The following is a 13,656-nucleotide window of genomic DNA, read 5'->3' as shown; positions in this document are numbered from 1 at the left end:
TGGTAAGTATTGGAGATGGGTAATTGTATCCATAAGTGCATATTGCAAAACTTTCACAAATCATGTGAGTTCCACAGTGTATTTGAGAATCTTGGCCTCTCCTAGGTGAACTTTTTTTTTTTCAAGTAGTTTGTTGTGATGAATAGCAAGGACCTTTATACTCCCCTTCTCCCAAAGGTTCCTACTGATAAATTTCCTGTTCTCTGAGACCATTGGGCCAAACACAGAGATGATGTGTCAGTGCCCTGAGTTATGTGCTGTTAAGCAGGTGTAGTGAGGCATAAAGGAGTACTATATAAGTTGGTGTAGTTTGCATCCTGAGGGGCTGCAAGAAGATATATATTAAGCCAACTTAGTCTACCTTAAACTCACCTCTGAATATGTCCTATTGAGTCTCAGTGAAATGCCAAAAAACCTAATATTGACAGACATGGCAAATGATTAAATTTTATAGTGCACAAAATACTCCTATATCCACCCCACTTGCCATATGTAATACATTAAAGCTCAGTGCCATTCATCAGAAGGTGTCACTCAGGATGTGCTCTGATACTAGTAATGGGAGCTATACAAGATCTAGGTGTATTCATCATGCTCAATGAGTTCTCTCTGTGGGTTTCCCAAACTACCTGACAGCAGCTGGTCTATGGGCCTTTGCATATATAGGCTTGCCTGTTTAGAGAGGTATTTTAAATCTAAAAGAGAATGGATACATATTCAAAAGTGCCTAGGTTCTGACTATCATTTAAAATTATGTCTCATCTGCCATTGGTTTCAGTTGGAGTTAGGCACTGAAATAGCTTTAAAAATCAGTTGAAGGCCCACTAAAATTCCCACTGAAGCACCTTTGGGATTTTTGGCTCCTAAATTGCTTCCCTGCTTTTGAAAATTTTACTCAATTTCTGTTTCTTTAAATAAAGTAGGTTTCCAGTCCCTTTCTTGTGCAAATGGCCTTGCACATGTAAATTTATGCAAATGAATCTCTGGAATTGAAAGGAACAAGCTATCACCAAACCTTTTGGCTTTCCTTTTGTGTAGTGGTGGTGCCATGGTAGACAGAAACGGTCTATACGTGGAAGGAGGAGGGTAACAAAAATGGTTTTCTAGACCTGCCCAAAACAGTTGAGCTGTGACAGACAGGTCCCTTCTGTGGACTGAATGGGGATTTGCTTTCATTCATTGTCTGATCCAAGATGTTTAAAAAGGAGCATGTGTTTGGTAATAACAGCAGAGCTAGTTAGTCTAAAATCTCCTGCTGTGTCTGGTTTCAGGAATATATTTTTATAAGGGGATAATTTACCCTCAATCTTTCTCCTATTGCCATATATATAATGTACATTTATATGACATCTCTCAGTCCAAAAGGATATAAAAGCTGAACAAACTATGCATACTTGCCATCACTGAAATGCAGCCATCTCCCATGGAGCAAAAGATGGTATGCCAAGGATACTGTTATTATGAAAAGGGATACGAGATCTTTAGCATCCACACATCACTGACAGGACTTGAATGTTTAAGATCTGTGTCCGGAAGCCCCAATAGATTATACTTGCATCAAGGCTGTCTGAAATCTATACTGGGCAAATTGTGCCTTTTGAAGTGCTGCCAGCTCTCTTGTCACATCTTACTCTCTCCAGAATTTCTAGTTCATTGCACTGAGAGAGAGCAGGGCATAACCAGAAAACTAATTGCAACTCAAATTACACTGGACATGGAAGTGCATTTGTCAGAGAGAAGAAATATTTCCTCCTGATGATGAGATCTCAAAGGGTAGGTGTGGGAAAGGTTTACCATTGTATTTTGCAAATAACCATTCTAGGAGCTCCTTTCCAACTGTACTTCACAATTGACTCTGTGGAACTTGACCAATAGAACACTTTTATTCGGTATAAATGGTTTCAAATATCTTTAATACTAAATGAATCAAACAGCACTGAATATTACTTGTGAGCAACTAGAGGCATGTTTGCTATATGTGTGTGTGTCTGTGTGTGTAAATATGGTTCTCTCTGGCTGACCTTACTGATAGGGGCCTGTTAGTCAGCTGGGGAGCCATTCAGAGGGGCAAGAGACAAAAAATTATAGACCAGTGAGCCTAACCTTTATAGTAGGCAAGGTTCTAGACATTAATAATGGATGAGATCACAAAACATCTGGAGAAATATGAGCTTACAAAAACTAGCCATCTTGGATTTATAAAGGGTAATTCTAGTATGACAAAGCTGACAGGTTTTTTTTTTCTTTTAAAGGAGATAATGCAGAGAGGAATGAGGCAGCGAACAAAATCTAATGCTCTCCAAAAGGCATTTGACCTAGTATTGTAAAGGAAACTTAGGCATAAGGTTAACAAGCACAACACTAGAAACAACTTCACAGTCATGTTCAAAGAGAACTGGAAAGGTACTTGAACTAGTGGCTTACTGATGGGCACAGTCATTAGTTAGCTGCTGTAGCTGCTTTGGACCTAGTGGGCTCCTAAGCCTTCTTTGAATCAATAATATTCCTCTGTCCTACAGTAATTTCCTAGGATGCCAGTATAAAAGAAAATAAATATTGAGATAGCGTGAGAACAACAAGCCCTTGATTACTCAGTTGAATGGAAGAAAAATTGTCCTGATAGGGAAGTTTCGGTGGTGGTGGTGCTTTCATTTTTTTTATTTAGGCCTGTTTCCCCAGGTATGGCATTATCTTAAAATTGAGTAACTCTCTGGGCCCCAAACTACAAACAAACAAAACCTTTTGTACATGGCCACATCACCAAGGAAAATAAAATACCGAGACACAAAAGCACCAATCTTCAGAGGAGATCATTTCTCCTCCCTGACAATGCAATGCAAGACCCTGTTGGTTGCCAGTGCCATCCTGGCAATATTAAACCTGTCCTCTTCTCTCTATCCTGGCTTCCTATCAAATTTCAAATTCAATTCAAAGTCTCAGTTCTTATCTTCAAAGCTCTCCATGGCCTGGGCCCAGGATATCTAAAAGATTGTCTGATGCTCTGGGATGAAGACCATGGTTGACAACTTTGCTCCTCTGGCACAATGGCACTCTCTACAGTAAGAGTAAAACTTGTCTGTGAAGGAAATCGAACTTTCTCCAGTGGCTGATCTGAGACCTTGGAATGAACTAAGGACTGTCACAAATTTCGCCACTTTCTGCTCCAAGTACTAGGCATGTTTTTTTGACCTGGAGTTCTCTAACATCGACACATAGAAAGTGAACCTGCGCCACACTCTCCTCATAGTAGTTCCTCAGCTCCTATCCCGCAGGACTGTACCCAGCTCTCTGCTCCAGGCATTATGACCTGGCATGTGGGGTCACAGTACCACTCAGGTATAGCCCAGCTGCCCGTCTGTCATGACAGAACTGCTGGGCCAAATTTAAGTGACTGGGTCACCGCACCACTTGGTTTGGGGGACCCTCTCAAAAGGGGATTGAGGCAAACTGCCTCTATCTCCCCCAGGCAGCCTTGAATTTAGAACTAGATTTACTAGGCCCAGAAGGACCTGAATAGAGTCTGCCAGCTGTGTAGATTCCTGATCCTTGAGACTGGATTGGCCCCCAGATAGACCAGCATAATCCCATAGGAATTATCAGCGATTCAGTAAAGCTCTTAAGTGTGTTTTCATGCCCTTCTAAATAGCTTTTCTGAACCAGGGCCTTAGGACAGTTTAATGGGCCTTCAGACTGAGGTTCTGGCCCACTGTATTCACTTGAAATTACTGGAAGAGATTGGACTCTTTTCTTACTGGAGATATGTAGACATGTACCTTCATTATCTAAAATCTGAAGGATACTTCTCAATGGGATTGTGCCTGAAAACAGTTAAAGATTTTTTTCCTAATTATGCAGTAGTGTGTCTCCAATGAAAACAGAACCACTTCTAGAAGAGAAAGTAAATTAAAAAAAATAATTTTAGTTAAAAATAGACAATTGCAGTGGGCCTTGCAGAGCCTTCTGCACCAAAAGAAAGTCCATGGTGATGCTGTGCAGAGGGATAGGGGAGCTCCTGGGTACTGTTGAAAAGCTGCTTTCTCCCTCCTCATAAAAGCCTGCATATATCAATGATGGACAAACAATCCTTGTATATCCCTTACCTACCTCAGAAGGGTGTTTTGAGCTTGAATTTATTTGCTCATGTTATTAAGAGTCAATGTTTGCAAAGCGTTTTGATACTCTTGGGTGAACAGTTCAATAGAAGGTCAAAATACTAATATTTTTTGTTTAATATGGAATTTTTAGAATTAACTATGTACACAGGCAACGTAATATCACCATGTGTCACCTCTATTCTTCAGGCAACGATGCAACTTCAGGAAGATTTATTCTAGTGTTCTTGTACTTTTTCTGGCACGAACAACTACAGTAGATACAATATATTACATAATGTGTACATAATTTCAACATATGAGAGTACTTAAGGGCCCTATCCTGCAAACACGTACTACAAAGCATAGTGTGACTTCTGTGAATACTAACCCCAATTGATAGGAAGTGTTTGCAGGATCAGGCCCTCAGTACTGTTGGACACAACCTAAAAGGGTTGGATTGTGCTCCATTTAAATCAATGGCAAAACTCTCACTGAGGCCATTGGGACAGGATCAGGCCATAACTAAGCACTGACTTTAATTTAAAGACTAATTGGCAGCAGTTAGAAAATGGGACCAAATATAAACACCACGTCCCTGAATAGTGGAGGAGTTTGGATTTGGATCCAAAGCTTCATGGCTTAAGCCCATCTCTGATTAACTTGTTGCTTATCTTGTTTGCTTTGGCTGAATCAATTTTTCACTAAATATGGCAGTGGGTGTAATTCCTTGTCATTATTAAACTTTTTCCTCAGAGAGGCAAAAGCTTGAGCATTCTAAATTGTCCTCTTATTTATACTACAGGAAACCAACATAGTTATGCAAACCCATAGCCAAAATAATCATGTGCTGATGTATAGAGATCTAAACTACCTCATGGACAAACAACTCCAATCTGGAATTCTTCCCAAAAGTGGGATTCTTAATGCTCCAGCAACTGAGGATAGACAAAAATCATGTCATAAGATATACACGTGAACTGCTGGTAAACCCTTTGGTAATGTGATATCATGTAAAATATGTAAGACATTAACATAAATGCTCTTTTAAAATATTATGCCTTTGTCACAGCTATAGAGTAGATATTATCAATTCTCATTTTACTTTACATTTAAAATTTTCTATAGTTTGATAAATAAAATACAGCCAAAATATGTTTTCTTAACCTTGTTCTCCCTTGCATTTTAAAACATTTTTCTGAGTACTTTAGAATGATCACAGTCAAGAAAGATGCTGTGTATGTTGTATACACCAAAATCCATAGTGCATAAATTCTGCACAGACTGACATATTAATAGCCTAGGATGGGAATCAAGATCCAAATACTTAACTGAAATCATGTCAATTGATAATTTGATGTGAAACAACATAGCTCATTGAAGGAGGATCTGGACCCTGAATTCATATGTTAGGGTGTGTGATATGGACATTCTTTTGTGGTTCACTGCTCTGTGCCAGCAACTCTTGTTGGGCCTGATATTCTCCTAACACACAGTTGTCATGATATGTACTCAAAAGGTGGCATGTAATATGTCACTGGAAAACTAATAGCTCACTGATCATTAATATTACTGCATGATGTATATACAGGGCAAGTACATAGAGCTATGGATATGTGCTAGAATTATGTTGTTAAAATGTATTTGGCAAGCAATGCATAAGCCCAGTCTGCCTTAGACAGGTTTTCCCCCAGCAAGGATGGAAGGGAGTGATCTTCCTTTCTCCAATGATCTTAAGTAAAGTGTGAACAAAAACAATAGAAGCTCCATTTACATACGAATGAGCAGGGGGATGGGAAGTCCAAAAGAAAGGAAGAACAGCATGAGGTCATTCTGAGACTGGGGACAAAACAGTGAGTTTGGGAAGATATAACGGTAGAGAAGAAGCCATCTTACCATCTATCACTGGACAGACACAAGGCGCCAGAGATTTTGCAAGCTGAGAAAGATGGGCCCTTTAGGCAAAGTGGTTGAAGTCTTTTTGAGAAGTGAATATAAGTGAAAAATCTGCTTAGGCAAAGATCTTTTACCTAGGAAGACAAGGGAAATCAGCATTTAATTTCAGAAAGGGGAACTATGCAAAAATGAGGAGGTTAGTTAAACAGAAATTAAAGGTACAGCGACTAGAGTGAAATCTCTGCAAGCTTCATGGACACTTTTCAAAGGCCCAACTTAAAAGTATACCCCAAATTAAAAAACACAGTAAAAAAAACTAAAGAAGAACCACCATGGCTTAACAACCATGTAAAAGAAGCAGTGAGAGATAAAGACATCTTTTAAGAAGTGGAAGTCAAATCCTAGTGAGATGTAAATAGAAAGGAGCATAAACACTGGCAAATTAAGTGTAAAAATGTAATAAGAAAAGCCAAAAAGGAGTTGGAAGAACAGCTAGCCAAAAACTCAAAAGGTAATAACAAAATGTTTTTTAAGTATATCAGAAGCAGGAAGCTTGCTAAACCACCAGTGGTGCCCCTGGACAATCGAGATACAAAAGGAGCACTTAAAGACGATAAAGTCATTGCAGAGAAACTAAATTAATTCTTTGCTTTAGTCGTCACAGCTGAGGATGTTAGGGAGATTCCCAAACCTGAGCCGTCCTTTGTAGGTGACAAATCTGAGGAATTGTCACAGATTGAAGTATCACTAGAGGAGGTTTTGGTAAACTTAACAGTAACAAGTCACTGGGAGGAGATGGCATTTACCCAAGAGTTCTGAAAGAACTCAAATGTGAAATTGCAAAACTATTAGCTATGATTTGTAACCTGTCCTTTAAATCAGCTTCTGTACCCAATGACTGGAAGATAGCAAATGTAACACCAATATTTAAAAAGGGCTCTAGAGGTGATCCCGGCAATTACAGACTGGTAAGTCTAACGTCAGTACAGGGCAAATTAGTTGAAACAGTAGTAAAGAATAAAATTGTCAGACACGTAGAAGAATATACATTGTTGGGCAAAAGTCAACATAGTTTCTGTAAAGGGAAATCATGTTTTACTAATCTATTAGAGTTCTTTGAAGGGGAGGAGAGATTAAAGAGGCTAGGACTTTTCAGCTTGGAAAAGAGGAGACTAAGGGGGTATATAAAATCATGACTGATGTGGAGAAAGTGAATAAGGAAAAGTTATTTATTCCCATAATATAAGAACTAGGGGCCACCAAATGAAATTAATGGACTGCGGGTTTAAAACAAAGAAAAGGAAGTAATTCTTCACACAGTGCACAGTCAATCTGTGGAACTCCTTGCCTGAGGAGGTTATGAAGGCTAGGGCTATAACAGGGTTTAAAAGAGAACTAGATAAATTCATGGAGGTTAAGTCCATTAATGGTTATTAGCTGGGATGGGTAAGGAATGGTGTCCCTAGCCTCTGTTTGTCAGATGGTGGAGATGGATGGTAGGAGAGAGATCACTTGATCATTACCTGTTAGTTTCACTCCCTCTGGGACACCTGACATGGGTCACTGTCGGTAGACTGGATACTAGGTTGGATGGACCTTTGGTCTGACCCAGTATGGCCGTTTTTATGTCCTGACTAAGAGAAAGTTGGCCATGGCTGGAAAGAAAAAGATTGGTAAGAAATCCATCTTAAACCAAGGCTATAGCTTGTTGAGTTAAGTCTTAGCCACTAGAAAGTGTATTTTACTTTTATTTGGTTGTAGCCATTTGGTCTTTATCCCTTGTACTTGAACTCACCTAAAACTGATTTATTTTTGTTAAAAATGTTTTACTTTTAATCTAAAACAACTCAGTGCTGAGTCTGAATTGAAGTGATTAACTCCAGTTAAAGCAACTCACTGTTGCCTCTTTAAAGGAGCAATGGACTTTATTGCACCTTTGAATGTTCCCAGAGAGGACTGGACATTTCAGGGCAGACAGTTTTGGGGAAATTCAGGACTGGGAGTTTGTTGGGGGTCACTTGGCTAGTAGTAACCAAGGCTGGTGGAGACCAGAGTGTGACCATGGTATAACAAGCAGGCTGCTGGTATCAGAGTTGCTGAAATAGGGCTGCTCAACACATAAAACACTCAGCATATGCTTGAATGCTATCTGGGAGCATTGACACAGGGAACTACAGCAGCAGAGCATTTTAAGGTACCCAGTGTTACAGGATAAGCAGTGATGCAAGCTCTCACTAGTCTGAATTGCATCCCAAAATATAACAGGGTGACACTGTACCTAATTACAAATTCAACTCAGTATGGGCATCTGGGATCAGATTCTCAGCTGTATACTGTGGAGCTATTACAATTTATACCAGCTGAGGATCTTCCCCCTAAGTTTAAAAATATACCCTGCATAATGAACACCACCATTGGCACCTAAATTGCAAACACAACCTACGTATGGCAAACAGTCCCAAGTTAGGAAGAGGTGTTGTGACAGTACACAAAGACACACTTATTAGCACCAGGATATGGATTGGTCTTTTCAGAGTAGTCTTTCTTGTGCTCTACAGCCTAATCATTCTAGACAGATAAAAGAGAAGGGCTGGGTGGTAGAACACTATTAAAGGAAGCAATACATTCTCCATCTCTTGATGTCTTCAAATCAAGAATGAATGCCTTTCTGGATGATATGTTTTAGTCAAACACAAGTTACTGAGCTCAGTGCAGAGGTAAGTGGGTGAAAGCCTGTTGTTAGTTGAACTGTCTTTTAAAATTTTGTTACAGGTACCTACGCCAACTATATGGCAACTTCTTTGTATAGTTATTTTTTCACAGCAGGGGAAGTGGGAATGCTTGTATTATTGCACTGCTGAGGTAACCTTTGACTTTATATTTGCATGTCTTATGAAAAGATACTAGGGAGATGGGACTAACATCTGTCTTATGTCACCTTTCTTGGAATTGATGGTTTCCAGCTAGTTTGAATTCATCCACCTTGTCAACAAAACTTTCACACATGGAGGAAGTCAAAGTTGCACTTTTGTTATCTCAGGTTCATATGGGAGGATTGTCGACTGTTCAGTTTTGGAGATCATCACCCTTATTAAGAACAGGCCTAGAAACATTTATAAAAGTAGCACAGCATAATGGTGTGATTTGTAACCATGGATAAGTCATCAAATATATGCTTGCCAGATAACAAGTATTACACAGTACATTGTATATGCTTGGCAAAGGAGCCAGCTGGCGTTGTATCTGCAAAGCAATCTGGAAAATGTAGGATAGCTTGTGGGTAACAACACTGACATTCGAAAGGTTTGCAAACCTCCTACTCAGTTTTAACCATTTATTATTTATAGTTGATAATAGCTTTCTGGAAAATACTTTGCTTATGAGCTGGTCCACTAATTATGATACATCAGCTCTGCATGAGACAGTACAATGTGGCATGCTGTGTCATGCAATCTGTCACTGAGCTGTATGAATAGGCTGCTTTTTGTCCTTCATACAACAGATAGGATCAGGTCTCCAGTGTATAGGTGCTGCTGAGCGAGACTGGCCTTCTTAGAGACAGATGCCATTAAAGAATGATATACAGCATGCACTATGGCTTGTTGGGATTACAACTGCGGCAACATTCAAAAGCTATGTATAGTGATTTCATTAGTCTCTAGATTGCCTCCTGCACAGTCTGTTGGAAATCTTTACAAGGGCAAGCTCAAAAGGAAAAGTAACATGGCATGTTTTGGTATGTTACTCCAGTCTTGAAAAACAAGCAGAAGATCTGCTCTCTGGAGAAGCTACCAATTTAAAAGAATAGAGAATGTCTCAAATTGCAGGTGTACTAAATAGCTTATCCTCACAATGTACACTTGGTATAATCTTCTCAAGGTTCTGCGTGTCCAGATAGGGATTGAAGACATCTGGAATCCTCTGGATTTTTTCAGCCTGAGATGTTTATCTCCTTGCTTCATAATTGGCCCCCGACAGATGTTCATCTTCTGTCAGGAATCCAAATGCGACATCTGCAGAGTTCTTAGGACTTTCAGTTCAGGATGTAGCTGTGAAGGAAAACATATGACATTCTGTTGTATTCATTTCAGCTTTATATCCCCTCTTTTGGTTGAGGTTTGCAAATATTATTAGCACAGTGACATTCTGAGTGAACCAGGGGAATTTTCTAATGAGGATCAGTTTTGGGGAAACCTTCTTTTCATCACTGCATCCAAGTAACCACTAAATTAAGCTCCATAAGAAAGCAAATTTCTCTGGTCCAGACACCTGCATGGAAGCACCAGCCTCATTTTCACCAGGACAGAATGAGTTGTGTTTGACAGTTTTTGAATCCTTGGTAGAGTTTGAAGCCTGGAGTTTTAATTGTCTGGGCCTAGTATGTGTTACAAAGTTAGGGCAATGCAATGTGAGTGTAGACACTGCATTACTTATGTCAACCCTAATTGTACTCCCGCAATGCCCCATACTGATCACTCTGGTCATCACTGTGAAATCCACTGCCCAGGTCACTGAGACTGGAAGCCCCTCTCCCCTTTAAAGCCCTCTGAATTTTTGAAATTCCTTCTTCCTTTGCCAAGCTTGGTAAGCTCACCTAGCAGCTCTCCATTGTTAAGTGCAACTTCCCAGCTGACCATGCCAGACGTGCTCCTGCTAGGAATAGACAAGAGATACTGGATCTCCTGGGACTATGGGGAGAAGATGCTGTGCAGGCACAGCTCCACAACAGCTTTAGAAACATTGGCATCTGTCAGCAGATTGCTCAGGAGATACAGGAAAAGGGCCCTGACAGGGACCAGCATGAACAGTGAGGAGGAGCAGTATGGGGGACTGGCAATTGCGGGATCCAGCCGTGCAATGAGCCAGCACCTGTTTTTGACTCTACCGCAGTCCAGCCAGCTGAGCATGGATGAGCCTGATGAAGGGGAAGAATCTCGGGTGAGGGTGTGGATAGATTTTCAGTTACAGGGATGGCACCCCCAAAGTAGCAGGACATATCTTTTGACTTTTCATTAATTTACTCACACTAGAAAAGGTAATGGCACAACCAGAAGAGAGAGCGTTTCTATCTGCTTTTCATTCCCCTCTAGAGCTAGGCAGGGGGGTAGGGGGCCCGTGGAGTACTTTGTTTATGTACACAGGGATGTCTTATTTCTTCTTCCGCAGTAGGTCACTTTCCCATGCCACTCAGCGATAACTTTAGCAGGCACCATTGCAGTACACAAGCTAGCAGCATATGGGCCCAGCTGTGCTCTCTGCCTCTGTTACCCTCAGGAGTGAGAGCAGCTGAAATCACCACCACCTGTGGAAAATGGTGCCAGTATTCAGTCCCATTGCTCTATATTACTAGAATCATGCAACCAAGCAATTCTTTCATTTCCCCTGTGGGTCATACTCCCCTTGGCTAGTGCTGTGAAGGCCATGAACAAGCAATCCCAAGCAGAAGTGAGGATGTAGTGCTTAAAACTTTAGGGGAGCAATGGAAGTGAGTTTAGCATCTTGCTTTGCTTTCTGTAGTGAATGCACTGACAGTGGGACCACTGTGTATTTTATCTTCAGATGTTGCCTTTGTAGCCTTTCGGGTCTCCTCCTCCACACCTGTGGAATGCTTGAGCCAGATAAGGAGGAGAAAGAGGGCTTGGAACGGCATGTTCAATGAGACCCTGCAAGCCAGTGCTGCATCAGACTGTGAGCACAGAGTCTGGAGGGTGAACATTGCAGACAGCCTGGAGAAGGAAAGAGTGGAGAAGAGAAAAGTCCCAGCAGGCACAGGAGAGGAAGATGCACCAGGACATAATGGGGCTTCTCAGGCAGCGTAAACAGATGCTGCAGATTCTGGTGGACCTGCATGTTCAACAATCCCAGGCTCCCTTCCCTCTGCAGCCACTGAGAACTCAATATGGGGACCTCCCTATACCTCCCCCTGAAACATTCCACAGGGCATCAGGAGTCATTGCAGTATTCCTGCCACTCCACCCCAGGGAACATTAAAGACAATCACAGCTTCACATACACTGACCTGCGAAAGCCACGGTAGGTGTATGTGTATCAGAAATGGACATGAATTTTCTTTCACATAAGTTCTGCTCTCTTAATGAATTAAGTTTTTAATGTATTTGTTTTTAAATTGCAAGGATTTTTTTTGTACACTGATTTTGTTACAGAACAAAATTCTATTAGGTGGAACATAATTCATCTTTATTAGTTCACAACATATGCTGCTGAGTACTCAGCAGTTCTGAAAATAACCAATTACTGCACAATGTCATATAACTCATAGGATCGTTCACTAACAAAATTAGCAGATGCATTGACAATGTTATATTCCTACCTGTACCGCAACCACCACACGATTCCTACCAGGCCACTAAAGAGCAAGGCCAGGTAGAGCAACAACATACACAATACTCTTGCTCACTGTTAAAATGGTCTACAATGAGCTCTTCTACTAGCCCTTGTATCGGCTAGTCAAATTCAGCAGGCAGCCTCTGCACCTCTACCCCAGTGGAAACTTTTCCCCAGTTGTTTCACAGATATTATGCATGACAAAGCAGGCAGCTATAGCCGTTGGGATATTTTTCTCACTGAGGTCTAATCTTGTGAGTAAACAAAGCAAGCAACCCTTCCGATGACCAAAAACACATTCAACTGTCATTCTGCACCTATGAGCTGGTAGTTGAATCATTCCTTGGTGCTGTTGAGCTGGCTGATGTACAGCTTCATGAGCCAGGGGAGCAAAGGATATCCTGGGGGACCCAGGCTAACTACTGGCATTTCAACATTCCCAATGGTAATCAGCAGTCGGGAAATAAAGTCCCTCCTTATAGCTCTCGGAACAGTCCTGCGTTCTTAAAGATGTGAGTGTCATGCCCTTCCTTGCCTAGCCCACGTTGATGGCAGTGAAGTGTCCCCGGTAATCAGCCAGTGCTTGCATAATCATAGAAGAGTAGCTCTTTCTGTTCATGTATGCAGTGACAAGGGGGTCTGGTGCCAAAATAGGGATATGCATGCTGTCTGTCACTCCACTGCTGTTCGGGAACCCCATTGCTGCAAATCGATCCACTGTGTCCTGCACATTGCTCAGAGTCACAAGGTGATTAATGTCCCTGCATACTTGCATGACAATGGCCTCCATAGTTGATTTCCCGACTCCAGATTGCTACCAGTGAGAAGGGGAATCAATCTGGTGTTGTAGGTTTCCACAGTACGATCGCCACTTGCTTCTCCACTGTCAATGCAGGTCTCATTTGGGTGTCCCTGTGCCAAAGACCTAGGGTGAGCTGAGCGCACAGATCCAGGAACATGGCCTTGCACATCTGAAAGTTCTGCAGCCACTGCTAGTCATACCAGACCAGTATTATGACGTGACCCAACAGTCAGGGCTTGTTTCTGAGGCCCAGAAGTAGCGCTCCATCATCTGGAGCTGCTCTGTGAATGCCACTAACATCCTTGCATTAATTCTCATTATTTCCCACAGCAATCTGTCCTCCAAGGAATCATTATGCTTCCCACTCATTAGGTGTTTCTTGTGGCTCTGCAAATACTCCAGGATTATGTGCCCTGTGCTTGCAATTCTCATAACAATAGTGCAGAGCTGTGCAGACTCCATGCTTCTGTGAAGATGGCAGACAGCGAGAAGGGCTGCGTTGTTTGTGGGATTTGGGGGAAA

At 41.4% G+C, this 13,656-nt stretch overlaps 1 long non-coding RNA gene across 1 annotated transcript in view; it reads left to right on the top strand.

The window, feature by feature from the left end:
• Positions 1-12,611, top strand: part of LOC123378879 — a 32,741-nt gene extending 20,130 nt beyond the window's left edge. The window contains exon 3 of the long non-coding RNA XR_006582775.1: positions 11,547-12,611. This is a non-coding gene — a long non-coding RNA (uncharacterized LOC123378879). The remainder of the gene's footprint in view (positions 1-11,546) is intronic.
• Positions 12,612-13,656: the final 1,045 nt, after the last annotated feature.

This window comes from Mauremys mutica, chromosome 10 (genome assembly GCF_020497125.1).
Source record: "Mauremys mutica isolate MM-2020 ecotype Southern chromosome 10, ASM2049712v1, whole genome shotgun sequence".
Lineage (NCBI taxonomy): Eukaryota > Metazoa > Chordata > Testudines > Geoemydidae > Mauremys > Mauremys mutica.
Note: the sequence above shows the minus strand (reverse complement) of the source record. Positions and strands in the feature narration are given on the sequence as shown.